The sequence below is a fragment of the Rattus rattus genome, chromosome 3 (genome assembly GCF_011064425.1).
Source record: "Rattus rattus isolate New Zealand chromosome 3, Rrattus_CSIRO_v1, whole genome shotgun sequence".
Classification (NCBI taxonomy): domain Eukaryota; kingdom Metazoa; phylum Chordata; class Mammalia; order Rodentia; family Muridae; genus Rattus; species Rattus rattus.
The window spans coordinates 85,641,344-85,668,577 of record NC_046156.1 but is presented as its reverse complement, the minus strand read 5'-3'; the positions used below and the strand labels follow the sequence as shown (position 1 = coordinate 85,668,577).

At 41.7% G+C, this 27,234-nt stretch overlaps 1 pseudogene; it reads right to left on the bottom strand.

Annotated features, from left to right (window-relative positions):
* Positions 1 to 6,207: 6,207 nt before the first annotated feature.
* LOC116895846 lies at positions 6,208 to 7,243 on the bottom strand (annotated as a pseudogene).
* Between the last annotated feature and the right edge of the window lie 19,991 nt (positions 7,244 to 27,234).

The window sequence follows — 27,234 nt, the reverse complement described above, 5'->3', positions numbered from 1 at the left end:
AAATTCATAGAGTCTGTAATACCCTTAAAAAATAATTATTAGTTAAGGATAATATGATACAACAATGATAAAATCCATATAAGTATTGATATCAGGTTTTCCCTTGACTTTCTCTCTCTCTCCATATGTGTGTGTGTGTGTGTGTGTGTGTGTGTGTATTTGTATATGTGTGTGTGTGTGTGTGTATACTCTGAGGTTTTAAAAGAGTCACATGACTAAAGTTTTTATGAGTTCAAGCAACATGTGGCAAAACCCACGTTTTTCCATAGAGGAATACTTGAATGATAACAGCAAGCACTGGTAAGTAATCTGGAGTAAACTCATCTGCTCCACCTGGGAGAGCATGAAAACACAGTCCAAGTTCCATCCATAGGCTGGAAACCAAACCACCCCTGCAAGAGCACCAGCTGAGCCAGCTCTCCAGCTCCTGCCCAACCCCCCACCACACACACACTTATTTTAATTAGGCAGCTACCAGAAGGCTCAGCCTACATTCAATCCTCACATTAATTAAGACAATCAAGACAATTCTTCTGGTAAGGCACCTACTCGGTTGGCCCTAATTTTTGAAAAGTTGACATTAAAATCAACTATAGTTCTTTTAGAAACTACTGTGGTGGTATCTGTATTTAAACTCTTCTAGTCTAGAGTGCCGGTCTCCATCTCTCTTTGCTTTTTCAAAACACACTATGATTTCAATCCATTTTAATATTAAAGACAATGCATCTATGCTACATCTAAAGTTGAGGTTCCTCTAAGTCCAAGTCCTCCCAAAAGAACCCCAACTGACCAACTGACCTTAACAGGAAAAAAATAAAAACAGAAAAGCTGTGGTCTGTGGTTACTCTCATGCTTTTAAACATCCGGGAGGAAAGTATAACTGAAAATTAAAGTAATTGAGAGGTGTGTGTGTGTGTGTGTGTGTGTGTGTGTGTGTGTGTGTGTGTGTGTGTGTGTACACTTTAAAACACACAAATGTTCCAGGCCTTAAAAGCCTTCCCATTAAATAAACCCTAAGTGTGGGCTCTTGACATGCCATGGGTAGTAATCACAACATCTCCAACTGTAATGAGATTGAAGGACCATCATACATTTTCTAACTGTAATCGAATTCGTGTTTGTGTATACCTGATAATTCTTCAAATGTCTCTTTCTCTCTATAAGAGATCTACAAAATCAGACTATGACCGTGACAAACGTCACAATTGTTGATCTCTGCTCAGCCAATCCATTGAGCATGTAATTTGATCTGTCTGGGTCCCTTTGATTGTCTTCCAATGCATAAAAGTCAACAGGAGAGGTGACCCTGAGTCTTTCTGTGCTCCCACTTCAACTGGAAACAGCCATAGAGACGTATAACTGTTTCCTAAATACATCCAGAGTCAACCATTGAACTCACTCATTCTCTGAAATTCCACTACTATTAGCTGGAGTTTCTTGCTGACCTCCACTGTTGAACTGGTGTGCTTTCCTGGCCCCTAAGTTAAAGGCATTTTGCTTGGTCTTCTAACCGCCTAATCTGTTTTGTATATCAGAGGCTCAACTCTTTTAGCCAAGATGCCAAGCAAGACATTTCATTAGCATCCCTCTCCTCCAAAATATTCAGTATCAGAGATTGCCCCAAGATATTGCTAATGAGAATTCCACAGTGTCCAGAGAGAAGGGCTACAAGAACCACTGTGCCACTTTTTCCACTGATGTACAGGAAAAGGAGTCAGGAATGTTAGCCACTGCCACATTAGTTTGTAAATCTCTCCATTTTGATTAATGATGATCATTGAGAGAGGAAGAGGGGGAGGGAAAGGGGTGGGGAGGGGGAGGGAGATGATGACAGAGACAGACAGAAAGAGAGAAAGGTGGATTTCCAGAACTAAAACATCTTGATTTTCAACAATCCTGCCTTCAATCTCCTATGACCCCTGAAAGTTGGGGCCAATCTGAGGGCAGTGGGAAAATTCCACCACAAACCTCCGAGCACAGAAAGACCCCTCCCTTCCAGTAGGAGTAGAGCTAGTCTAGTTCCTGGAACAGCTACAAGCCAAACTGCTGAACAAAGCCACCTGTAACTCCCCATCCAACCCCCTCGGAAAGTCCTGGACTAGTCCACTGACTGCGAGTCAGTTTGGAGGTCACTTCTCCCTACCGATAGGGCCCTGCCTAGTTATCATTGTTTGAATTCTAACCCCATTGTTTGCAAGGTATATAACTCTCTGTTAGAGTCTGCTCAGGGTCATCTCTCTCTGAAAGGGAGTCAACCCAAACACATTGGAATAAAGCTCCTCTTGCTTTTGCATTGATTACTGCCTCCCTGAGTCTCACTCAAGGGGTCCCGGAAAGGGGTCAGATCAGATCTCACAACCCCCAGTAAAGGATCACAATAGATGTTTATCATAACTGACATTCTTTAACACACACACCCCTGAGTTACCCCTGGAAATAAATGTGAGGCAGAGAGGCAGACAGACTGGATCTCATCAGGCTGAGACAGATTTCTTGAAACAGTAAGGGACCCCCACCTACGCACAAGGTGAAAAATGGGCACATTTAGAGGTTCTGGAGGAGTAGCATTGTTAATCCTGAGATTTGCCTGAGAAAAACAAGTTCCACCATTTGAGCCAAATTTGAAGAAAGTTTTTATTAAATACTGACCATGATGGGCTTTGGTCAGGACCACTCCTTGGAATTCCCAGCCTAGTGACCTAGAGACACTAAGAACAAACCAATAGGCTTTCATATTTCCCCATGAGATGCTTCTATTTTATAAGAACTACAACTCCCAGCATTCCAGGAAGTTGCCTGGTCCTTGGGCAGGTGGTTCTTATAGTTTATATACACACAAATATGGGTATCTACTAAAAAGTTACAGCTATTTTTTAAAAAATAGTTTATTTACGTATTTATTTATTGTTGTGGTTTAACTAGAAACATGGTAGACTGTTTTGGATACCACACCCAGGTGTTTCTGCAAGTGGGTGGATCTGTAAGGCTGGGGCCAAGCCATTCTTCATAGCTAGGGACTATTGCCAGATACCCCTCAACTCACTTTCTCAAGATCTGAAGCTATTACCCAATAATTCCTATCAATACTAATCATGGCCTCAAAATGGAAACTTTTTTTTTTTTTGGTTCTTTTTTTTTTTCGGAGCTGGGGACCGAACCCAGGGCCTTGCGCTTCCTAGGCAAGTGCTCTACCACTGAGCTAAATCCCCAACCCCAAAATGGAAACTTTTTGATCTTTCTTTCCCACCCCACTTTCTGCTCTGTAAGTACCCCAGCCTGCAAGCAGAGAAGTGGCTCTGATTCTTTTATCAAAATCCCCTTACAAGTTTTTTTTCTGAATAACAAAACAAAACCCAGTTCTGTCCTGAAGTCATTTCCTTGTCTGCCTTTTGGTCTCCTTGACCTTACAATAGGGTGATTTTTTGTTACAAAAGTAAATATTGACTCAATGTACAGGACCTTGAAACACACCTTGCTTTTATCTTTATACCTAAGGGGCCTTGATTCTCTGAAGAATGATACCCTGGACTCAAATAGTATGTAAATGCAAAGATTGCTTTATTCAGCAGAAGTCTAGCATGCTGGGGTCTCCCATTACCAGAATAGAGAGACACTCAAGCGAGCTTGCAGGCCTGACTTAAAGCACATTAGGGAATATTGGGGTAGGTGACCTCTATGTTAATCTGGTGGGTCTGTCTTTGTAGATATTTCATTACTGGGATGTGGAGGCTGGAAACTTGCTGGGGGAGGTCTGGAAACTGCAGCTGACCCAGTGTCCTTGCCTCAGGTCAGATGGCAGGGCAGCTTCTGAGGCCTGGACTTCCCTGGAATTGCCCAGTTCTTGGAAACAGAGATTTAGGCCTAGTCTCCCTAACTGCCGATTTGAAGCCTGTCATGGCATCTATCCTTCTCAGATAACACTGTTATAATGTGTATTACTTAGAAATATTTTGACTTCCAGTCAAGTATTTAGATGTATACTGTCTCTCCAAGATGCTTATTTGTAGAAGATCAGCAGTTCTTGCAAACACTGTAAGACCAGGAAAGAAACTCAAAATTAAATTTTCAATTAGTTAATATTTTATTTAGGTCTGACTTAGTCAAAGTCTTACATAACTTTTTTTCATTCTCAAATTCTTAAACTATATGTATTTTGGTTAATCACTTTTTGAAAGGAAAAAGAGGCATCAATTCCTATATATCAATGTAGTTCAAAACTATTATTCCTAAACATGCATTCACACACACACACACACACACACACACACACACACACACACACACACTAAACTAGGCATGGTAGGAGGAAAAAAACTAGTTAGAATGGTAAATTCAAAAAGAAATGCAAAAATGTAAGAGCCAAAGGTTGTTACTAAGTTATTCTCAGGAACTCTAAGTTTACCTCATGCTGCCTTAGAACGTATCATAAATTCACAGATTACTCACATAGAAGGACAAGATGGGATAAACTTAATATTCCCATGTTATATAAATCACAAAAGAGAAATCCTTTATGGCCTTGTTTGTTTTTCCCCAAATGGCTCAATGGAACCCCCAGTGTCTCAGCAACAACAACAACAACAGCAACAACAACAACAACAACAACCACAAAAGATACACATTTGACCCTTCTCTGTCCTAAGGAGCACAACCACATCATTCAGTAGAACTCACAATTTGCTTAGAAGGGCTTTCAAATCGGCAAAGTTGCCCTATAAAGAGCATCAGATGCTAACTGGTTGAATGGAAATAACTCAGAAGAATTCCCAAGACAAAGCCAGTTACCAAATGGCAGTGACCAAATAGTTGAAAAGAATTAAAATTCTAAAGAGTCCCAAGCCAATGAAGACAGCTCCAAGATACATAGGGAAAGACTCACAGAAAGGCCAGACATTTCCAGGGTCAAAAACAAGAGTTCAAATACATGTTTCCTGTTTCACCAAACTGAGCTACAAAGCACCGGATTCCCACTGAAGTGGGGATATTAGAAAAGATCTTAGTGGCTCAGGGGTCGAGGACACCTGGTTGCTCTCCCAGAAGACTTGTGTTTGGTTCCCAGTTCCCACACTGGGTGACTTACAAGGACCTGTAACTCCAGGTCAGGGGATCTAGCACTGTCTTCTGGTATCCATGGGCATATGTACACACATAGCATATACTATAAATAAAACATTTTAAATCTTGTTTAAAAAGTCCCAGGAACAAGTAATTTTTTTTAGATGACTCAGGACTTTAATGTTCTTCATATCATCAATCGAAAACACTAACCCATGAACAACCAGAAAATACCTCAGCAAAGATCTGGAATGCATAGTGTTGCCCTGGTTAAACTACAAAAACAGCCACATGATCATAGTTTGGGAGTGGGGGTGTAACTGAGTTTTGTTTAAAGGCCTAACCGAAAAGCAAAGGAACAACCATTTCTTCTACTTGTGGCAAGAAAAGTAAATCATGGAACTTCTAGATCCTTCTCATGGATCCTTCTCATGGAGCAGCTTTAAAAGGCAGTAGGTAGAGGTTGCCAGTGTCCACAACAGATGACAGTCATGCACAAAGTCACAGGCTGAACAAACTCTGAAAAGCCTCTACAGAACTGTTTCATTAGAAATATAAAAGCATAGATATAAACCATACGGTGTTTAAAAAAATTCCCACCCCATAAACACAGCCTATCATGCCTATCTTTTTATGGGAATTGCAGTACACAGATCCAAAATGCTCATCAGTCGCTGCTGACTTCAACCAACAGCTGCAGAACCCAGCCAGCTCACAGCTGTCTGTCCAGCACATAAGACCTCTCAACCTCCTTGGGATACCTTCCTAATGATAAAGAACCAGTTGGAACCAGCAGGAAGAAGTCCAAGGCAAGTCCTTCAATCCACCTAGAGAAAGGAGCAAAGATGACAGGCTGAATTCATTAGAAAAGCAACAGGACTGGGTTCGGTCCCCAGCTCCGAAAAAAAAAACAAAAAAAAAAAAAAAAAAAAAAGTTAGAAAAGCAACAGGAAAGCTTTCAAAATGCTTCCAGGTCGAGTAGGAGTGAAGGTGGCCGTTAGCTGGGAGTTTCCTCAGCTCTGCAGAGCCCCGTGGCTTAGTGGTTATTCTTTGAAAAAGGAATCTGTAAAAAGCACGTATGTGAAAGAGTCCATGTCTGTAGAAAACCCCGAGTTACTCTAAACGCTGCTCACGGGGCGAGGTTGGTCACGTTCACAGCTGATGCATCTCCAAAAAGTTCTTCATGAAGGCAGCCAACTTCTCAACATCTTTGGTGGTGACAGCATTATACAGAGAGGCACGGATGCCTCCCACTACCTGTGCCCCTTCAAGGAGATCATGTTGAGTTCTACGGCCTTATCAAGAAATCGCTTCTCCAGAGCTTCATTCCCTTTGCTGTTGCCAATGCGAAACGGAATGTTCATCCTGCTTATATTCTGGCGCTCCACCGGACACACATAAAATCCTTGAGAATTATCAATAATCTCATAAATCATTTGGGTTTTGACGGAGCTGAGCTTCTCCATGGCTGCGGCCCCACCATTGTTCTCGATCCATTCCAGGACCATGCCCATGACGTAGATGCTGAAGCAAGGAGGTGTGTTATACAAAGAGTTGTTCCCAGCCTGCACTTTGTAGTCAAGGACTGATGGGCACTCTCTGAGGGCGAACCCCAGCAGGTCATCACAGACATTACCACCGTCACCCCAGCAGAGCCAACATTCTTCTGAGCACCAGCGAAAATCACACCAAACTTGGAAACGTCCACTGGCCTGGATAAGAAGTTTGAAGACATGTCCCAGACCAGCACTGCTCCCTTGACGTCAGGTATGAAGTCAAACTCCACGCCATGCACAGTCTCATTTGCACAGAAGTACACATAGGAGGTGTCTGGGTTGAGGTTCCAGGTGCTTGGGTCTGGAATTTTTGTGTAACTTCCAAGTTTAGGATGAACAATGTTCACAGTCCCAAACTTCTTGGCTTCTTCCGCAGCCTTAGCTGACCAAGCTCCGGTCACCACATAGTGGGCACACCTTCCAGCTTTCAGGCCAATAAGATTTAAAGGGACGGCACTGAACCGGCCAGACCCACCTCCTTGTACAAAGATCACCTTGTAGTTGTTGGGAACAGCTAGCAATTCCCTCACAAGATTCTCTATGTTGCTAATAATCTTGGCGAAATCTGATGACAACAAAGGTGCGGGGGGGGGGGGGGGGCTTGAGGTGGGGGCAGCAGGGTGTGCAAGCATGAACAGAGAAAGACGGGGAGGTCTGGATTATATAGGGAAGAGCTTCTGGGAAAAGGCAGCCCAGCCCCTGGGCAGGAAAGTCTGAACCTGAGGTTGGGGCCAGGGTATGTCAGGTAGGGCCTGAGGGATGCCAGGAGAACCTGGAGACCAGGTCTGCTTCGGTATGTAAAATATGCACTTCAGTCCCTTGTCCTGGGATCTGAAACCAAACATTCAGTATAATTTGGATCATAAAATTCTAGTTTTTAAATGGGCAAATGGTTATCTCAGATCGTCCACAAGAAGTCTCCTTTCTGCATACATCCACTTGAATTCCAAACTTTTAGAGCGTAATAACAAACCTTCTCCTACTCAGATAAAATAATAACTGTGTCCAATCAACTAGGTTACTTTATTATTATTATTATTATTATTATTATTATTATTATTATTATTATTATTATTATTATTATTATTATGCTGTCCTTAGAAGACCTGCACAGACAAATTGATTGCTGGCCTGCTTTCTTCTTTCAGTTACCTTGGAGCCTCAGGTTATATTTGTCAGCCTGGATTCATAGACAGGAGCCTAGAATAACTATTCTCTGGGAGAATCCACCTGTAGTAATAAACATTAATTGGAGGTTTCTACTCCACCTTAGATTGTTGAATTCCCAAATAAAAGACACAAAACCTTTGTATTTATGATAAGCCTTAAAGCACTGGAGCTGGGCAGATATCGACCCTCTGTGTTCTTTTGTCTATTCCTCTACCAATAACCCTGAAATATAACTTGCGGTGTTTCACCTGGGCTACTCCTACTCTAACTGGCCTGTTCTCATGGTCATGTTCTCATGACCCACCTCCCCTCCACCTCACTCCTCTCTTTTCCTGTTTTCTCCTCAGACCCAAAGCCTGGGAACCCAAGTCCTGCCTACCTCTCTTCCGCCCAGTTACAGGTTGTAGGCATCTTTATTGACCAATGAGGAGGTCAAGTTAACTTGGGGGGCAAGTTTGCATAGCATCACTTGGTATATGTGAGGATCTCCTTCTCTCTGGGGAACTCCTTGACTTGGAGGCTAGTATTTAGCATTATAATACATAGACCAAACATAACATCTAGGGGGCTAGTATTTAGCACTACAATACTCACACCAAACCAGAGCATCTACCTAGCAGCTGTCAAAAACAGATGCAGAGACCCTCAGCCAAACATTAGACCAAGCTTGGAAAGTTTTGTAGAAGAGTTAGGGGAAGGATTGAGGAACCCAGCGGGGCTAGGAACTCCACAAATAAACCAACAGCCAAGAGTCAACTATCATGAACCCTTGGGGGATCCCAGAGATTGAACCACAAACCAAAGGGCATAAATGGCTGGACCTAGGCTCCCTACATATATGTAGCAGATGTGCAATTTGGTCTTCATGTGGGTCCCCCAATAACTGGAACAGGGGCTGTCCCTGAATCTGTGGATCTTGCTCCCCTAACTGGGATGCTTTGTCTGGCCATAACTGGAAAGGATATGCCTAGTCCTGCCATGACTTGAGGTGCCAGGGTGGGTTCATTTCCCCTGAGGGATATTACCATTCTCAGAGGTGAAGGGGAGAGGGGACGTGTGAAGGGGTTGTGTGAAGAGGGGACTGAGATGGGGTGTATATGTTGTGATTGGGATATAAAGGGAGCAAATAAATTAATTAACGAAAAAAGCAGATATTAGCAATTCATAGTTAAGTTAGAAGTCAACTTGGACTATATGAAACTCTTACTCTAAAATAAATGCAAAATAAATTTTATGATAAATGTACTTAACTAATGAAAAGTGAATGGGCAATGTTACAAAGAGACTCATGCTTCCCTTTCTGACCATGAAAAGGGAAATAAGACTCGATTACACCCACAAAGTCTATAGATCCTGATTTCTCTTGCATGTCTGGCCTTTTGTTTCTGTCCTTTCCATAAATAATATTTGAAAAAGACAATTTTGTTAGAACGAAATTTGAAATGATGCTTTGCTGTTATTTGATTTCTTCTATAGTTTAACTTTCCACTTCACTTTTCTAAACTACAATCTGATGGAATGCCAAAATTACAGAAGAAATAAAGGTTTTGTCCCTAATAACTTCAACTATACCAATACAAGATTATAACAATAAATTAAAACTTGTCAAAGAAAAATTAAAAGATAACAAATTATTTCAAACATTATCAACATCACATAAAAATTCTCCCACAGTACAGATAGCTATAAACATGAGGGGGAACATAGTCAACCTGGCTTAAGAACGATTTCTGCTTGGCTAAAATGCCTGCTTTCTTCATCTGCTGCCGTAACTCTTTAGGACATATTGTGTTCTTGATTATTTTATCTTTCAGTGTAACACTCCTCTTAGATTTACACATCATACAGAAGTGCTCTGTCAGATATAGAGGGGAGAAAAATGAAAACTCAAGCCTGGACGACAATGGCCACTAGAACTTGATGGGTCTAAAGACTCACTTCTTACTTTTTTCTCGCCTGAAGACTGCTTTCTTGCTCACTGTGTCTCATCTTTACCAGATCATAAGACCGAGCACAATGGGTCTTTAAATAATATTTAGACTCTGTACGCACACAATGTGATGGTTTGCCAGCAGGAGGGATCGTGAGCTCCGTACAGGACCACAACTAGCTGTATCTGTAGGAGCAGCTTTAAGGCTGACTAAGAATTAGAACAGTAGTAATGTCCCCCATGCCCAACATGCCCTTAGGGTCTATGCCTTCTCAAGCCATGAGCTTTTGACCTGGCTCACAATGTAGTAGGAATTCTTTCCTGTGGAGGAGACATCATTTCCCGTTAGAAAGTGGTCACCCTCAGAACCTTACTACCACTATTCCATACATCTTGTCTGACAGGTCAGTAGTGTAGCATTCAAGGTCCAGCAATTGGATCAATGTGTTGTAAATGTGCCTTGATTTATGACATTGTACTACTAATATAAAAAAATGCAACCTTTGCCGCATTGGAGCATTGAGGGCAAACTAAATCTGTGTTTCTCAGGTCATGGTCATTCATAGTTGATTTCAGAATAAATATCTCTCTCCCTTTGAGGACAGAGCCGTGTGTCTGCATTAGTGTCATCTTGTATATCAGAAGATGAGGGGACAGACTAGGTCATTTTTATACACTAGAGGACACACCTGTATAACAGAGTATGAAAAGGAATCTGCACATAAATAATGTCATCAGCTCGGCATATACATACTGCCAGTGGTTTATTTGGAGTTAACTTTCAATGTGGATGATGCATTGGGAATATTACAAGACTTGAAGGTTTCTCTCTTTCCACTGTGTGCATACCAGGGATCAAACTCCACCATCGTCATCAGACTTGGCTGCAAAATGCCTTTAGATGCTGAGCCTTCCCAGTACCCCTGGAATATGGTGTTTTAAAAGTCCCATGCAATTTAATATGAGATAAATCTCCATTAAATATTTTATTTCTTAAATTTATAAAAATATTTTAATGTTAATTTAGCTATTTGTACTTATGCAGTAATTATAATATTAATCAATACAGATGTATAAAACCTTAAAGTCTTATATATGCAGAGTTTAAAAAGTTAATTTCAATCTATATACATAATATTGTTGTGCAGAAATGTGAGACATTGATCAATAACAGACATTTAATCATATAATAAAACATACTAGAATTAAGCTTGGCCCTGGAAGTAGAATGCAAATATAAGTTCAAGGAGAAAGAAGCTGTATTAAACTTTCAAATGTTAAACACCTGTTGGTATTTTTAGCGGATGTTGGTGGCTTTGAAATAACTATTGTGTTGTTTACATTTATTTCCCCTAAAACATTTTATTCTAAATTCTTAGTAGTTATTGCATATCAAAAATTAAAGTCACCAAAAATTACACTGAAAATTTTAGCTAAATTAGAATTGTATACTATATTTTGAATATTCTTCTGGAGAATTATGGACAATGAAATGTGAAGACAAAAAAAAAAAAAAAAAAAGTTGGGTTCTGGGTGGAAGCCGAGAAAAGTCACCAGAAGCTTACAAATGAAAGCTCTGTTTTCTGAGCACTCAGAGAGACGACCAGTTTGGGATCCGAACTTCATCCTGAAGGGAACACAAAGCAAGGCGGGGTCAGGGTGGGCTGTTGCATTAGCCAATCATATTTTGATACAAGGGGTTAAACAAGGATGGTAATGCTGGTGACTGGGCCTTATCCAGGTCCCCTGGTTTCAGAGTCCTTGATTCAGATTTTGCAGTTAGGTCCCCTCTTGGACTCTGGCCCAGAATTGTAGAAAGATAAGGGAACACTGGCATTGCGAGCAACACAGTTATGACTTATGTGCCTTGGTTTAGATAACGGGATAACAGCATCTTCCCTTTTGACATCCTTTACTGGTTAGTAGACAAACAGGAAAACCTGAAGAAGCAGGATGGGAGCTGGTTCCAGGGCCTGGGAACATGGACTCAGTGTTGATCCTGCTAGCAAGGTGGGACTTGTTCCTCAGATGGCTAAACTCAGGAAACTACTTTCTAACAACGATATTCTTTGAAATGATGTAAATCAGTTTTTAAAGGGAGAGAGTGTGTAGCTAACCAAGTATAACAACTATGTTGTTGCACCGGGTGAAGAGGCCAGGCAGAATGAGGAAGACACAACCCAGAAGAGTCCATCACTTCTACTTCCTGTATACTCAGCTTAGCTCCATAAATAGTTGTAAGGGAGCAGGAACTGTGAGTCTCATGTAAAGGAGAATGTGTTGGAGTCACTGTAGCCGAGACCAACAGAAGCAAGACACCTAAGTCAATCTTCATCTCTCTACCTTTCTTATCTGTCATCTATCTTTACCTGTCTATCTGCTGATAGTTAGATTGCTACTAAATGCATTGCAATTAAATAAACTCCTCCTTGAGGCAATACTAAAAACAGCCGAGTGGCTTATAGGTCACTCAGGAGATATGATGTTGGTGCTGGTATGAGAAAGGGAAGCCCATGGCATACATTCCTACGATGGTCTCTTGCATGGTGAAAGGATCTTATAAGAGAAGGCTAGTGACATAGCCACCTGTTAGCTAGGATGCCACCCTCTGTAAGGTTGACCGCCCTGTGAACGTGAAGGTACTCAGCCATGGTCGGGTTGCTCTTTGTGAGAGAAATTCTGTGTGAGATTACAGATGCACCATCTCTGCAAGCAGCTCCAGTGCTTTGCTTACTAGAGAAGGGAGGACTCACTCAGCAGCTTGAGGGAAAAGATGGCTGACCTCCACAGAAACAGTCTCTTGTACATGTGGCTGTTAAAAGTCTCCCCTCTCCCACTTGGCAAATCACTTGGCCTTGCAGAAAGATCAAAATTAGCAGCAGAAGTTGCAAAGGATAAATGCTGGACTGGGTAGTTGGCCTACTGGTCAAGAGCATTTGCTGCACAAACATGAAGACTTCAGTTCAAATCCCGTGTACCCACGTAAAAAGATGGTTCCAGGTGCCTGTCCTCCCAACGCTGGGAGGTAGAAACAGAGGAGCCACTGTGTTTGCTGCCTCTAGCTTCAGGTTCAGTGAGAGACTATAACTCAGCAGAGTGAGGCTAAGAGTCAGAGCAAGACCCTCAGTGTCATCTGGATTCCACAGGGACTCTTGCACATACACGCACGTGCACAGGAAGCACACATGCGCATATGTGCACATGCATATACACATGTACGTTAATTCTCCATTCATTCTTATGTGGCTATTCTAAATTGGAACGCACACTCTCTTTGGAGTAGAAGGGAGTCTTATAAGATAGGCAGCCGAGGAAGGAAGGCTTAGGAAGCTCAGGGAGTCCCAATATACATGAGGCTCCTTCCTAAACGTATACAAGTAGCAAACAAAATCTAAGAAAAGAGGACCCTTCAGTGGAGCTGCCTGCAGGTTGGGCAGGGAACTCTAGCATGCAGGCTTTCTTGAGCTGTCATCCATATTAGCGTGCACTTATTGGTGTGATATATTTTTCTTTTTTAAAAAGATTTATTCATTTAATTTATATGAGTTCACCATAGCTGTTTTCAGACACACCAGAAGAGGGCATTGGATCCCATTACAGATGATTGTGAACCACCATGTGGTTGCTGGGAATTGAACTCAGGACCTCCGGAAGAGCAGCCAGTGCTCTTAACCACTGAGCCATCTCTCCAGCCAGATACATCAGTCTTTGCATCAGGTATAACACTGTAAATGACCCTACATCTATAGGCTTACCAAGCTGGACTTTGGTGGAGTTCTTTCCGTGGTCTGTCACTGGTGTCCTATCTGGACTGAGAAAGTCATTCATATCTCCCCAGGAAAAGTCACTCACACAACAGTAGTAGTTAAACATAGTTTTGATCAGTTCTTAACCATCCAGATCCTTCTCCTGACAATACATTGCTAATGAATCTAGTTGAAGTATAGGCCCAAAGCATCATGGATTCTAAATGAGAAGTATCACACATCTGGGTTACTCAGCATGTTCTTCTGACTATATTTGTTACACTGAGAATCCACAAGCAAGGGGAGAGTAGACTGGCAGATGTGGCCAGTGTTGGGACCTAGATTCCACCGCCCTGCATGATCCCACTGCACTGGTGCTTCAGGAATCAGTGGGCTTGATCTGATCTACTTCAATTTGCAGAACTGGTTGAGACTACATGAAAACCTTTCAGACAAGTAAGCTGATAGCGAAGATTCAAAAAGACTGAAGAATGCCAGAGCATCATTGCTTTGTTTATTTAAAGCCCCTGCAACTTCCCCCTATTGTTCTCTATAAATGATGTCTCTCTGTATGCGTACATATGTAATCTCCTTCTGGAAGGTAATACCATTTCTTAATTTCCCCACTTTCCCCATCAGAGGTGAATGGTGCAGAGAAGAGCTAACACATTCTAGTTTTTTAAAAATGCATTGTGTGTGTGTGTGTGTGTGTGTGTGTGTGTGTGTGTGTTGCATGTGCAGTAGCACACTTGCAGAATTCAGAGGATAATTTTCAGAAGTCAGTTCTCTCCTTCCATTAAGTCTCAAACCTAGGTCCTCACAGGTGACAGGAAGTGCCTTCACCGACTGAGCCATCTCTCTGGCCCTTAACATTTTCTATTTATTTGGTCCAAATGGTCTGGATTCTGCATTTTAATGTACTGTGCACAATGTGAAAACTAAAGTTGAGGGCTAGAGAGATGGCTCGGAGGAGCAGAAGGGCCGATGCTGCAAGCCTGACAACCTGAGCTTGAGTTACGAACTCTTCATGGAAGAGAGTGAGAGATGAAAATTAAAGTAAAATTGAAAGAGAAAAAAAAGAGAAAACAGAGAAAATATGATCTCTCAAAGAAGCAATAAAGCGACTAACTTTTTCTCATTGTGGTAAACGGCAGTCATTGCCCAGACTTTATGTCACATTTCTGTGTTCTTCACATTCGAAAAGGTGATAGTGTAAGAAACAATGTATTCTTCAGTGTGGGCTCTGGTAATAACCTCTATGGTGTATGGCAACTAAACTTGTTATTTAAAATGTTTCTCGTTTCAGTACTGATAAGTTTTTAATTTATTCTAGTCCAGAAAAAGTTTCAAACGACTGTCTCCATAGTGGCCAACTTTTCCCATGAGTCAATTCTTGGTATGCAAGTCTGGTTGTAGCAGGAGCTCTGCACTGACCTATATTAAATCCACTCAGGCAGATATCTGTTGGGAGTTGGTCTGGTGTTACTGCGTATTCTAAATAGTGGCCCCCAAGATCTGATTGCCTCCAGAGGAGCAAATTCTCGCATAAGCCAGTCTTTGTTTTGTAAATCTTGCTCCCTAATTTAAAGTTAATAGGTTAATAAAAGGCTAGAGGCTGTGATTGGGCAGTAGAGAGAGAAAGGCAGGACTTGAGGATTGAGTGAGAGGTCAGGGAAAAGGAGAAAGGAAGTGGAGAGGGGAGATGGACCATGAGCACAGTGGACCCTTCGGGTAGGCTGACAGGGCAGGAATAATGGGGGGGAGGGTATCTCAAACAGCACGTAACAAGGGACATACGGCTGGGGTGTAAGTTACAGTAGTTCACACCCTGCCCAAACTAGGCTTACAGCTTACAAATAAAATACCAGGATTTTGTGTCTTTATGTAGGCTAGCCAGAATCTATAATTCATTTTACAGAATTCCATACATCTTAATCATGTCTCCTGTGACTACTGCGGTCCACAGGTTTCGGCTGGTAAATATTTTATATGTAGCCTTCTAGTAATACCGTTCATTTCATTAATCAATAGCAACTTGACCCCAAGACTACTGAAAATCTGGAAAAAGATATAAAATATTGAATTATTCATTTTTAATAGCCAAGGCAATAAATGCTTATTGCTCTGGAGAAATGACTCTTGATTTTTTAATAGAATATATACCAGAGATTTCAGAATAGCCTGAAAAGGACTGTCATCTTACAGACGTATTGATCTCAGTCAGGACAAATTGTCAGTTGGTAGGCAGAGAGTACTGATATCCTATATCCAGGGGCTTGACCCCAGCTTGGCTCAAAGAAATTGTCCTCAATTTGGCATTTTTTAATAGTTCAATTTCATAAGCACTTAAGGGGCAAACACTATGCAAAGTGTATTTCTAGAGATGTGTTAGTTGTAGGAGATGACAATCCTTTTTTTAAAAAAAATATTTATTTTATTTATGAATACACCGTAGCTATCTTCAGACACACAGAGGAGGGCATCAGATCTCATTACAGACGGTTGTGAGCCACCATGTGGTTGCTGGGAATTGAACCCAGGACCTCTGGAAAAACAGTCAGTTTCCTTAACCATTGAGCCATCTCTCCAGCCCTGGAGATGACAATTCTATCTCTGTTTACTTAAGTGAAAGACACTGGTACACAGAAGTCTCACAGAGCATCTAGCCAGGAAATGATCAGGTGTCATTGGAGCTGGAAAGCAATAGATGTTGCTCTTTTTTTGAAATGGTCTCACTCTGTGGTGAGTGAGAGACTGGCCTGGAATTCACTACATAACCCAAGCTGGCCTTGAACACATATGGTAGAAGGAAAGAGAGAACCAGCCTTTAAAATTTGTCCTCTGATAGCCACACATGCTCTGTGACACACACACACACACACACACACACACACACACACATACCACACATACACACACACATACCACATGCACACCACACACACAAAGACACACACACAAACACACGTGCGTGCACACACACACATGGGCATTACGGAATAAACATAAGAACACAATTTTTAAATAGAAAGTTAAAAACAGAACTAGGCAAATCCGGAGGGGAAGAGAGCTGAACACCCAGAAGTGCAGACCATCCTGAGACCACAGGACAGAGTGCCACTTCTGTCCACCTCTGCCCATATCCCACATTTCAAGGGGAAACTGCATAGTACCTCCGGACACAGGAATATAGGAACAGTGAGCTGCTGGTAACTGCAGTTCTGGTCTGTGCCCAGAACTGAACTGAACTGAACCAGCCAAACAGCTCCCTGCACTCAAATCAGAAATGAAAAGGGAGACAGAACAGAATCTGAGGAAATTAAAAAAATTATCAGATCCTACTGCAAAAGCCTATATTCAACAAAACTGGGAAAACTGTAGGAAATAGATAATTTTCTAGACAGATACCAGGTACCAAAGTTAAATCAGGAACAAATAAACCATTGAAACAACCCCATAAGTCCTAAAGAAATAGAAGCAGTTATTAAAAGTCTCCCAACGAAAAGAGCCCAGTACCAGATGGGTTCAGTGCAGAATTCTATCAGACTGTCATAGAAGACCTCACACCAATACTATCCAAACTATTCCACAAAAGAGAAAGAGATGGAGCACTACCAAATTCCATCTATGAAGCCACAATTACTCTTATACCAAAACCACACAAAGACTCAACAAAGAAAGAGAACTTCAGACCAATTTCCCTTATGAATGTTGACGCAAAAATACTCAATAAAATTCTTGCAAACCAAATCCAAGAACACATCAAAATGATCATCCTTCATGATCAAGTAGGCTTCAGCCCAGAGATGCAGGGATGGTTTAATATACAAAAATCCATCAATGTAATCCACTATATAAGCAAACTCAAAGATAAGAACCATATGATCATTTCATTAGATGCTGAGAAAACATTTGACAAAATTCAATACTCCTTCATGATAAAAGTCCTGGAAAGATCAGGAATTCAAGGCCCATACCTAAACATAGTAAAAGCAATATACCAAAACCAGTAGGTAACATCAAACTAAATGGAGAGAAACTTGAAGCAATCCCACTAAAATCAGGTAGTAGACAAGGCTGCCCACTCTCTCCCTATTTATTCAATATAGTACTCAAAGTCCTAGCCAGAGAAATCAGACAAAGAAAGGAGGTCAAAGGATAGAAATTGGAAGGGAAGATGTCAAAGATTCACTATTTGCAGATGATATGATAATGTACTTAAGTAACCCCAAAAGTTCCACCAGAGAACTACTAAACCCGATAAACAACTTCAGCAAAGTGTCTGGGTATAAAATTAACTCAAAGAAATCAGTAGCTTTCCTCTACTCAAAGGATAAACAGGCTGAGAAAGAAATAGGGAAGTGACATCCTTTACAATAGTCCCAAATAATATAAAATATCTTGGTGTGACTTTAACTGAGTAAGTGAAAGATCTGTATGATAAGAGCTTCAAGTCTCTGAAGAAAGAAATTGAAGAAGATCTCAGAAGATGGAAAGATCTTTCATGCTCATTGTTTGGCAGGATTAATATAGTAAAAATGGCCATTTTGCCAAAAGCAATCTACAGATTCAATGCAATTCCCATCAAAATTCCTACTCAATTCTTTATAGAGATAGAAAGAACAATTTTCAAATTCGTTTGGAATAACAAAAAACTCAGGATAGTGAAAACCGTACTCAACAATAAAAGAATTTCTGGGGAAATCACCATCCTTGACCTCAAGCAGTATTATAGAGTAATAGTCATAAAAACTGTATGGTATTGGTACAGAGACAGGCAGATAGATCAGTGTAACAGAATTGAAGACCCAGAAATGAACCCATACACCTATGGTGACTTGATCTTTGACAAAGGAGCTAAAACCATCCTATGGAAAAAGGGTAGCATTTTCAACAAATGGTGCTGGTTCAACTGGAGGTCAGCATGTAGAGGAATGCAAATCAATCCATTCTTATTGCCCTGTACAAATCTTTTTTTTTTTTTTGACATATGTGGTGATTTTATTGTTAGCAAATCTGCAGTTACTTATTAAAATATTTCCTGAATTTTATTTTACAGTAAAGAAGCAAAATAAAACTCACTAACAAATACAAACATGAACTAACAATCCAAATAAATATCAAAAATAAAATATTGTTCTATGTAGGTTTAAGAACAAAGTAAGATAAACATATCAAGGGACAAGTATAGTGACCTTTAATCCTACCACTCAATGGAGGCAGAGGCAGGCAGACCTCTTTGAGTTCAAGGTAACTCAGGACTATATAAATGCCATGCTCCAAGATTTTTTTCTATGTTTATGGTCAAATTCCACTCAAATCTCAAAAATTACATATTTTAAATACATTTACATTCTTATACCTCATATAACAAAGTGTTCATTCACATTTTTTAATGTGAAAAGCACATACATCTAAAAATAATGTTCTGATAACCCATATGCAGATTTTTTTTTATTATTAACTTGAATATTTCTTATATACATTTCTAGTGTTATTCCCTTTCCCAGTTTCCGGGCAAACATCCCCCTCCCCCCTCCCCTTCCTTATGGGTGTTCCCCTCCCCACCCTCCCCCCATTGCCGCCCCCCCCAACAGTCTAGTTCACTGGGGTTCAGTCTTAGCAGGACCCAGGGCTTCCCTTCCACTGGTGCTCTTACTAGGATATTCATTGCTACCTATGAGGTCAGAGTCCAGGGTCAGTCCATGTATAGTCTTTAGGTAGTGGCTTAGTCCCTGGAAGCTCTGGTTGCTTGGCAGCCCTGTACAAATCTTAAGATCAAATGGATCAAGGACGTCCACATCAAACCAGCTACACTCAAACTAATAGAAAAAAAGTGGGGAAGTGTCTTGAACACATGAGCACTGGGGAAAATTTCCTGAATAAAACACAAATGACTCATGCTCTAAGATCAAGAATCGACAAATGAGACCTCATAAAACTGCAAAGCTTCTGTAAGGCAACGACACTGTCTTTAGGACAAAACAGCAAGCAACAGATTGGGAAAAGATCTTTACCAATCCTACATCCGATAGAGGGCTAATATCCAAAATATAAAAAGAACTCAAGAAGTTAGTCTCCAGAGAGCCAAATAACCCTATTAAAAATGGGGTACAGAGCTAAACAAAAAATTATCAGCTGAGGATTATTGAATGGCCAAAAAGCACCTAAAGAAATGTTCAACATCCTTAGTCATCAGGGAAATGCAAATCAAAACAACCCTGAGATTCCACCTCACACCAGTCACAATGGCTAAGATAAAAAACTCAGGTGACAGCAGATGCTGGCTAGAATGTGGAGAAATGGCTCCTCCATTGTTTGTGGGACTGCAAACTGGTACAATCACTCTGGAAAACACTCTGGAGGTTCCTCAGAAAATTGGACATAGTACTACCTGAGGACCCAGCTATACCTCTCTTGGCATATACCCAAAAGATGCTCCAACATACAACCAAGACACATGCTCCGCTATGTTCATAGCAACCTTATTTATAATAGCCAGAAGCTGGAAAGAACCCAGATGCCCTTCAACCGAAGAATGGATTCTGAAATTGTGGTACATCTACACAATGGAGTACTACTTAGGAATCAAAAACAATGACTTCATGAAATTCATAGGAATTCATGGAATGAACTAGAAAATATCATCCTGAGTGAGGTAACCCAATCTGAGAAAAACACTCATGGTATGCACTCACTGATAAGTGGATATTAGCCCAAAAGCTCGAATTACCTAAAGTGCAATTCACAGACCACAGGAAGCTTAAGAAGAAGGATGACCAAAATGTGGATGCTCCCACCCCTTCTGAAAGGGGGAAGAATTTCCACAGGAGAGGATATGGAGGCAAAGTTTAGAGAAGAGACTGAAGGAACAGCCATTCAGAGCCTGCCCCACATGTGGCCCATATATACACAGCCACCAAAACTAGATAAGACTGGAGAAGCTAAAAAGTGCAAACTGAAAGGGACCGGACATAGATCTCTCCTGAGAGACACATCCAGAGCATGTCCAATACAGAGGTCAATGCTAGCAGCAAACCACTGAACTGAGAACAGGACCCCTTTTGTTATAAAAATATAAAAACTAAAATGCTGTGTTTTATCTATCCCCCACTAGGTCCGGCACCGTAGTGCCCCACACACTCTCCTAAATTCAATTCTCCACAAGAAAGTCCACACAACACAATAACTTTTGACCCAATTGATAAGATATAATTGCCCACCTAAACCTACAAAGTCTGTACTCACCCATCCCTTAAGAACATTCATAACAACCTGTAAATGTAGAGTGTGGAATCTTAATGTCACCTTCCATGTTGTCCCACGGCTCCTTCTCTCCCTCTCTCTCCTCTTCTTCCCTTAAACTTTTTTTCCCGCCCATCCTTCCTTCTCGTCCAATGACAGGCCTCATTCTATCCTGTACTGGCCCTCACCTGTATTTTACAAATTAAAAGGGTAGAAGTTTCTGATGAAGTCACCTGAGTCCTGAGTACCTGACTAGGCAGCCATCCTCAGGTCAGTGGAATTAGCATCAAAATACAGATAACTCCAGGGCAAACCACAGCAGACCCCCTTTGTGGGACTTAGAGGAAGGATCTAAAGAGCTGTGGGAGCTTGCAACCCCATAAGAACAACATTGCCAACCAACCAGAGCTTCCAGGGACTAAACCACTACCCACAGACTGACTATACGTGGACTGACCCAGGGCTCCAACTGCATATGTAGCAGAGAGTAGCCTTATTGGGGCACCAGTGGAAGGGGAAGCCCTTGTTCCTGCTAAAGTTTGACCCACAGTGCAGGGGAATATCGAGGGGGGGTGTAGGAAGGGTGGATGGGGGAACACCCTTATGGGGGAGCAGGAGGCAAAAGGGGACTTATGGACAGGAAACCGGAAAAGGGAATAACGTTTGAAATGTAAATAAAGAAATATATTTAATAAAAGAAAAGGAAAACGGAAACAATACAGAGAGGCATATATACAACATGTGGTTTCAACATAAAATAGTGTTGCTCATTCAGGCCATTTGTCCATGCGAGCATGGACAACATTATTCTGGTCAATGAAGTACAGATTTAAGTCAGTTTGGAGGGGACCCTGGGAAGCTAGGTGTTCCTTGACAAAAAGACACACGCATACATCGTTTTGTTTTTATCCTTCCTTCCTTCTTTCCTTCTTCCTCCTTCCCTCCCTCCCTCCCTCCCCCTCTCCCTCCCTCCCTCCCTCTCTTCCTTCCTTCCTTCCTTCCTTCGCTCTTTTTTTTAATGGTTGGATTTGGAGAGAAAGTCCTAAAGGCGACCTTGTGACTTCAGGCAAGGAAGACATCCAGGAGAGCAAAGCTAGGAACTTTAATGGTGTCCTTTCCTTGAATTAAAATATTCCCTGCTGCAGGGAAGAGGAAGGCCCATAAGACCTGGGAAGTTCAGGTAACTTACCATGGTCTGGACTCTCGAAATCTCTAAGGCTACAGCAGGAAAAGGGTCACAGGAGGCTTGTACTTTGAAGAGATCATGGGGAGCCATGGGCATATAAGACATACATTATTTATTGACATATATGTTACTTACTAGACATGTCGGTACCATCAGATACCCAGACACACGTTGTCACACATGGCCACACATAGGCAGAGACACAGACCGGCCCACAGGCTGCACAGAGGTGGGCGCTGGTAAAAACCAAGATGCAGACCTCCAACCCAAGGCCATATTTATACATAAGTCACACAAAAGCGACATTCCACCAGAAATAGTTCTATAGCAGCTTGCGTTACTATGTACTTTCGGGCTCCCTGATATCCAGTGTCAGCCATTTTGTGCTCACTTACTCTGAGCCCTGCAAGATGCCTAGCTTCAGCCATCCTGGCCCACGTTGGATATCTATGGCAGCGCCATACTGTGTACACATAATCTGATCCCTACAGACCTCTGTCCCAACATAGTTCAATTGACTACTGATTTTTTCCTTTATTTTATTATTGATTATTTATGTAAAAATTATCTCAGAATTATCTTTCATGTGACTATAAACCTACATAAGAAAGTTTTAAAAAGCGAAACTTCCGAAAAAATAGTTGATTTTGGATGAACTTTCTTTACTACTGAGACATAGGTTAGATCCCTTTAGATTAAGACAAAAGATGATGAGAACCATTGAGAATTTGAGGTCATCCTAGTAATAATTACATCATGTAAGCCCTAAAATTTATAGCAACTGCTGTTGCTGCTGCCTGTAAACCTCTTTTGTGGATCACATGGGTTCTGTTTTTTTATTTATTTTTTCATTTTTATAATTTGATTTCTCATTTTCTTACTAATGCGTTTTGTTCTCTGACAACTTCATGCAGGTTTACAATGCGTTCTGGTTACCCTTCTCCTGTTCTCCCTTTCCAGCCCCACCAGCTCACCTTCCTCCTACAGATCTCTTCCCCATAATCATAATTTTAGTTTTATGTCCCACAGTGTTTAACTAGGGCCATCTGTATGACGCTGGGTCTGGAACTGTGCTGGTTGTGTTCACTAATGGGTGCACAGCTGTACAATAGCTTCTCCCTAGCACAATCTATTAGTTGCTAATACATCAACAGGAAGTGGTAGGACCTCGTCAGCCACTTCCTCACCCGTAGCTGACTGTTGGGTGGACCTAGCTCATGTGGACCCAGTGCCAGCATAGCTGCTGCTATGAGCTCAGGATTGCCACGGCTACGTGAGGTCTGGGAGATGGCATCTCACAGTCTCTCCCTGCTTTCTGGCCTTTACATTCTTTCTACCCCTTCTTTTTAAAAAGCCCCAAACAAAACAAAACAGTCTCATCGTGTATTCCTGGCTGGCCTGCAAGTTGCTATGTAGACCAGGCTGGTTTTGAACCTACAGACATCTGGCTGCCTCTGCCTATCAAGTACTGGAATTAAAAGTGAGCATCACCATGTCTTTTTTTTTTTAAGAATTATTTATTTTATGTATATGAGTACACTGTCGCTGTCTTCAGACATATCAGAAGAGGACATCGGATCCCATTGCGGAGGGTTATGAGCCACCATGTGGTTGCTGGGAATTGATCTCAGGGCCTCTGGAAGAGCAGTCAGTGCTCTTAACACTGAGCCACTCCCCAGTCCATGCCTGGTTCTTTCTGCCCCTTCTTCCTTACTGTTTCCTAACCCTCACAGGTTATAAGGCTTATTTGGGGCTGAGCCCTCAACCATCCTTCATATTAGGATTAAACAGGGACAACGCTTACCACCTTCCCTTTTATTATGGCTGTTTCAATGCTGAGACTTAAAATCTTGAATTGTTTTTTGATTGACTTGGTTTCATGATCAAGAAGGTTTTTTTTATTTACAAAGTTTACAGATGTTTCTATTTGTCTAAATTAACTGTCATCACATACATATACACACTCACATACAGGCTCACACTTATATACACACAACATCAGGGAAGACTGGATAGTTTAATTTCTCATAGATCTGGAGATCATAGTCCAAGATCAAGCAAGGTGCCATCAACATTAGATTTCTGATGAGATCACTCTTCTTTCTTTCTTCCTTTTTTTTGCAAATGGCCATTGTCTTGCTTTGCTGGCACATAGCCTGCTTTTATGCCTGTGCAGAAAGCAAGTTTTAGTATCTCCTGCTTGTGTGTGTGTGTGCTTATGTGGCACATACATGTATGGTCTATGCATACATGTGTGTGTAGATGTGCGTGTGCCCTTGTATGTAGAGGCCAGAGGCTGTTATGTGTTCTAACCCATCATTCCCTGACTTAGTACTTTGAGACAGTGTTTCACCACTAGGCTTGTTGCCAGCACACTGCAGCAATTAATTTTAATCTCTACGTGTGCGTAAGCTGTGACATACCTGTTGAGCTTAGAAGACAACTTCAGGTGTCGATCCTTGACTTTCATCTTGTTTGAGGCAAGGTCTCTTTTTGTTCAATAGTACATAGGCCAGGTTAGCTGGCCCACAAGCTTCCAAAGAATCTCTGTCCCCATCTCTCATCTAAGTTTACAGATGTGTGCTACACACTTGGTTCTACACGGTGTATGGGGGGGGATATGAACTTATCCTCCCATGTGTTCAGCAATTGTTCTAGCCACTGAGCAATCTCTCGAGCCCCTTATTTAGCTTTTACAATGCATTTCCTAGTTTGGTCTTGGGGTTTTCTCTGGGATATCAGCTATTCTTATGTTGCTTTATCTTTATCTGTTACTCCCATTTTATCGAGTTCTTTGACATGGCTTTAATCCATCTGCCTTTCTTCTCTGCATTTATCATGACACCTTTAAGTCTTTCTGTCCTCCTAGCTAGGAGATGGTGGTAGTTGGCTTCCTGATGTAAATTTCTTGTCCTTTTTAGTAGAATTTTATTTTGGATTTAATGGCAATAAATACAGCTTATCAACCTGACTTGGTTAAGCTGGAGAGTGACATATTGTAGAGGTCCATGACTCGTGAAGAATGCTGCCCCAGACTCAAATAGTGTGCAACAGCAAAGAGCATTTATTCTGCAGAGAACCTTGTGTAGGGGTGTGAACTTTGTAGGGTCAGTTTAAAGCCTGTTAGGGTAGAAATGGGTGAATTTTACCTTTCTTCCCTTTCATTGGTAGGCTCTGTCTCCAGGGGTATAGATGCATTTGTGATTGACTGAGGCTCTGCGGGACCTGGGAGGCTTTTAACTGTACTTGGCTCAAGCTAGGTGGTAGGGCAGCTTCCTGATTGGCTACTTGTTTTAGACTTTTCCAGTTCTGGGAAACAAAAATGTAAGCTTAAACTGCCAGTTTACAGCCTGTCATGGAGTTAGCATAACTCAGTACTCCTTAGACAAGGAGAGATAAATCTGTTGAGTGAGATGTAAGAAAGCACTTTTTAAAAAAGAGATTTATTTATTTAATGTATGTGAGTACACTGTTGCTGTCTTCAGACACACCAGAAGAGGGCATCAGATCCTATTATAGATGGTTGTGAGCCACCATGTGGTCGTTGGGAATTGAACTCAGGAAGAGCAGTCTGTGCTCTTAAACTCTGAGTCATCTCTCCAGCCCCAAGGTAGCACTCTTTAAAAAAAACCCAACTTGTAGAACTGTTTGGGAAGAATTAGGAGATGTGGCTTTGTCGAAGTATGTGTAGTCTTATTGGAATAGGTTTAGTCTTGTTGGTGGGAGCTGTGTCACTGGAGATGGGCTCTGAGCAAGCAGGGCCCACAAGCAAGCCCTGTCTCTCTCTCTGCCTGTGACTTGTGGATCAGATGTGAGCTCTCATCTACTTCTCAAGCACCATGCCTGCCTACCTGCAGCTATATTCTCTGGGATGATGACAGTGGACTAAACCTCTGAAGCTATAGGCAAGACCCCAATTAAATGCTTTCTTTTTCTAAGAGTTGTTTTGGTTATGATACCTCTTCCTAGTAAAAGGACAGTAAGTAAGAGTCCTAAATCTGGAATGTCCCCCTTAGGCTCATGCATTTGAACACTTGTTTCCCAGCTGGTGATGCTGTTTGGGAAGTCTTTAGAACCCATTGGAAATGCTGAGATGGAGAAAATGGATCACTGAGGGTACAATAGGAGGTTGTATATTTCAGTGTCCTATTTACTCTCTGCTTCTGACTTCTGACACAGTGTGACCAGCCAGTCTCTTACTCCAGCTGCCAAGCCTTCCCGCCATGATGGACTGTATGCTCTTGAACTGTGGACCAAGAGTGCCCTTCTCTCCTTCCTTGCATTGCTTCCTATTAGGCATTTTGTTGCAGAATCCAGAAATTAACCAATACTATGTAAACAATTGTATTGATATACACAGTTGAAAATAATTTTCACTACTTTGTATCATCCCCTTTACCTTTGGGAATGAAAAATTATGGAATAATTTGATGATTGTTATTGGGTTTAGAGGGAAGATAATCCAGTATTCGAGCTTCACTCTGCTTTCAGCTTTTCTCAGTGTGTCAAAATACATTAATAAATTAAAACAATGGCAAGAGATCCAGAGACCCACAGCCGACTATCAGATGGGGCTCGGGGAATCTTGTGGAAGAGTTGGGAGAAGGATTGAGTGACCCAAAGAGGACAGGAACTCGACAGGGAGACCAATAGCATCAACTAACCTAGACCCTAGGGGGCTCCCAGAGACTGAACCACCAACCAAAGATCGAGCATGGGATGGACCTAGTCCCCTGCACATATGTAGCAGGTGTGCAGCAAGGTCTTCATGTAGATCCCTCAACAACTGGATCAGGGGCTGTCCCTGTATCAGTTACCTGCATGGCTGCCTGTGAATCTTGTTCCCTTGTCTGGCCTCAGTGGGAGAGAATGCACATAATCCTGCAGTGAATTGATGTGCCTCTGTGTGTGTGTGTGTGTGTGTGTGTGTGTGTGTGTGTGTGTGTGTGTGTGTGTAGCATGCCCAGAGGGGGACTCCCCCTTCTCAGAGGAGAAAGGAAAGGTGGGATGAGAGGAGAATTTTAGTGAGAAGGTCCTGGGGGTGGAGTGGGGAGCTTTATATTGGGATGAAAAGTAAATAAATAAATACATTTAAAAAAACTTGAAAGAGAATTATTTTGACTCAAGAGTTTCAGTTCATGGTCACTCCGGGCTCTTGGAAAGGCAGGAAGTATACTGGGGCAAAGGCGCAGGGAGGAGCAATGCTCAGCTCATTGTGGCCAGGAAGTAGAGCCATGAGGTGACAGGGGACAAGATCTACCTCTCAAGCACCCTAGTGACTCTGATTCCTCCAACTAGGTCCCAACTCCTAGTTTTTACCACATCCTAATAACATTGAAGTATGAA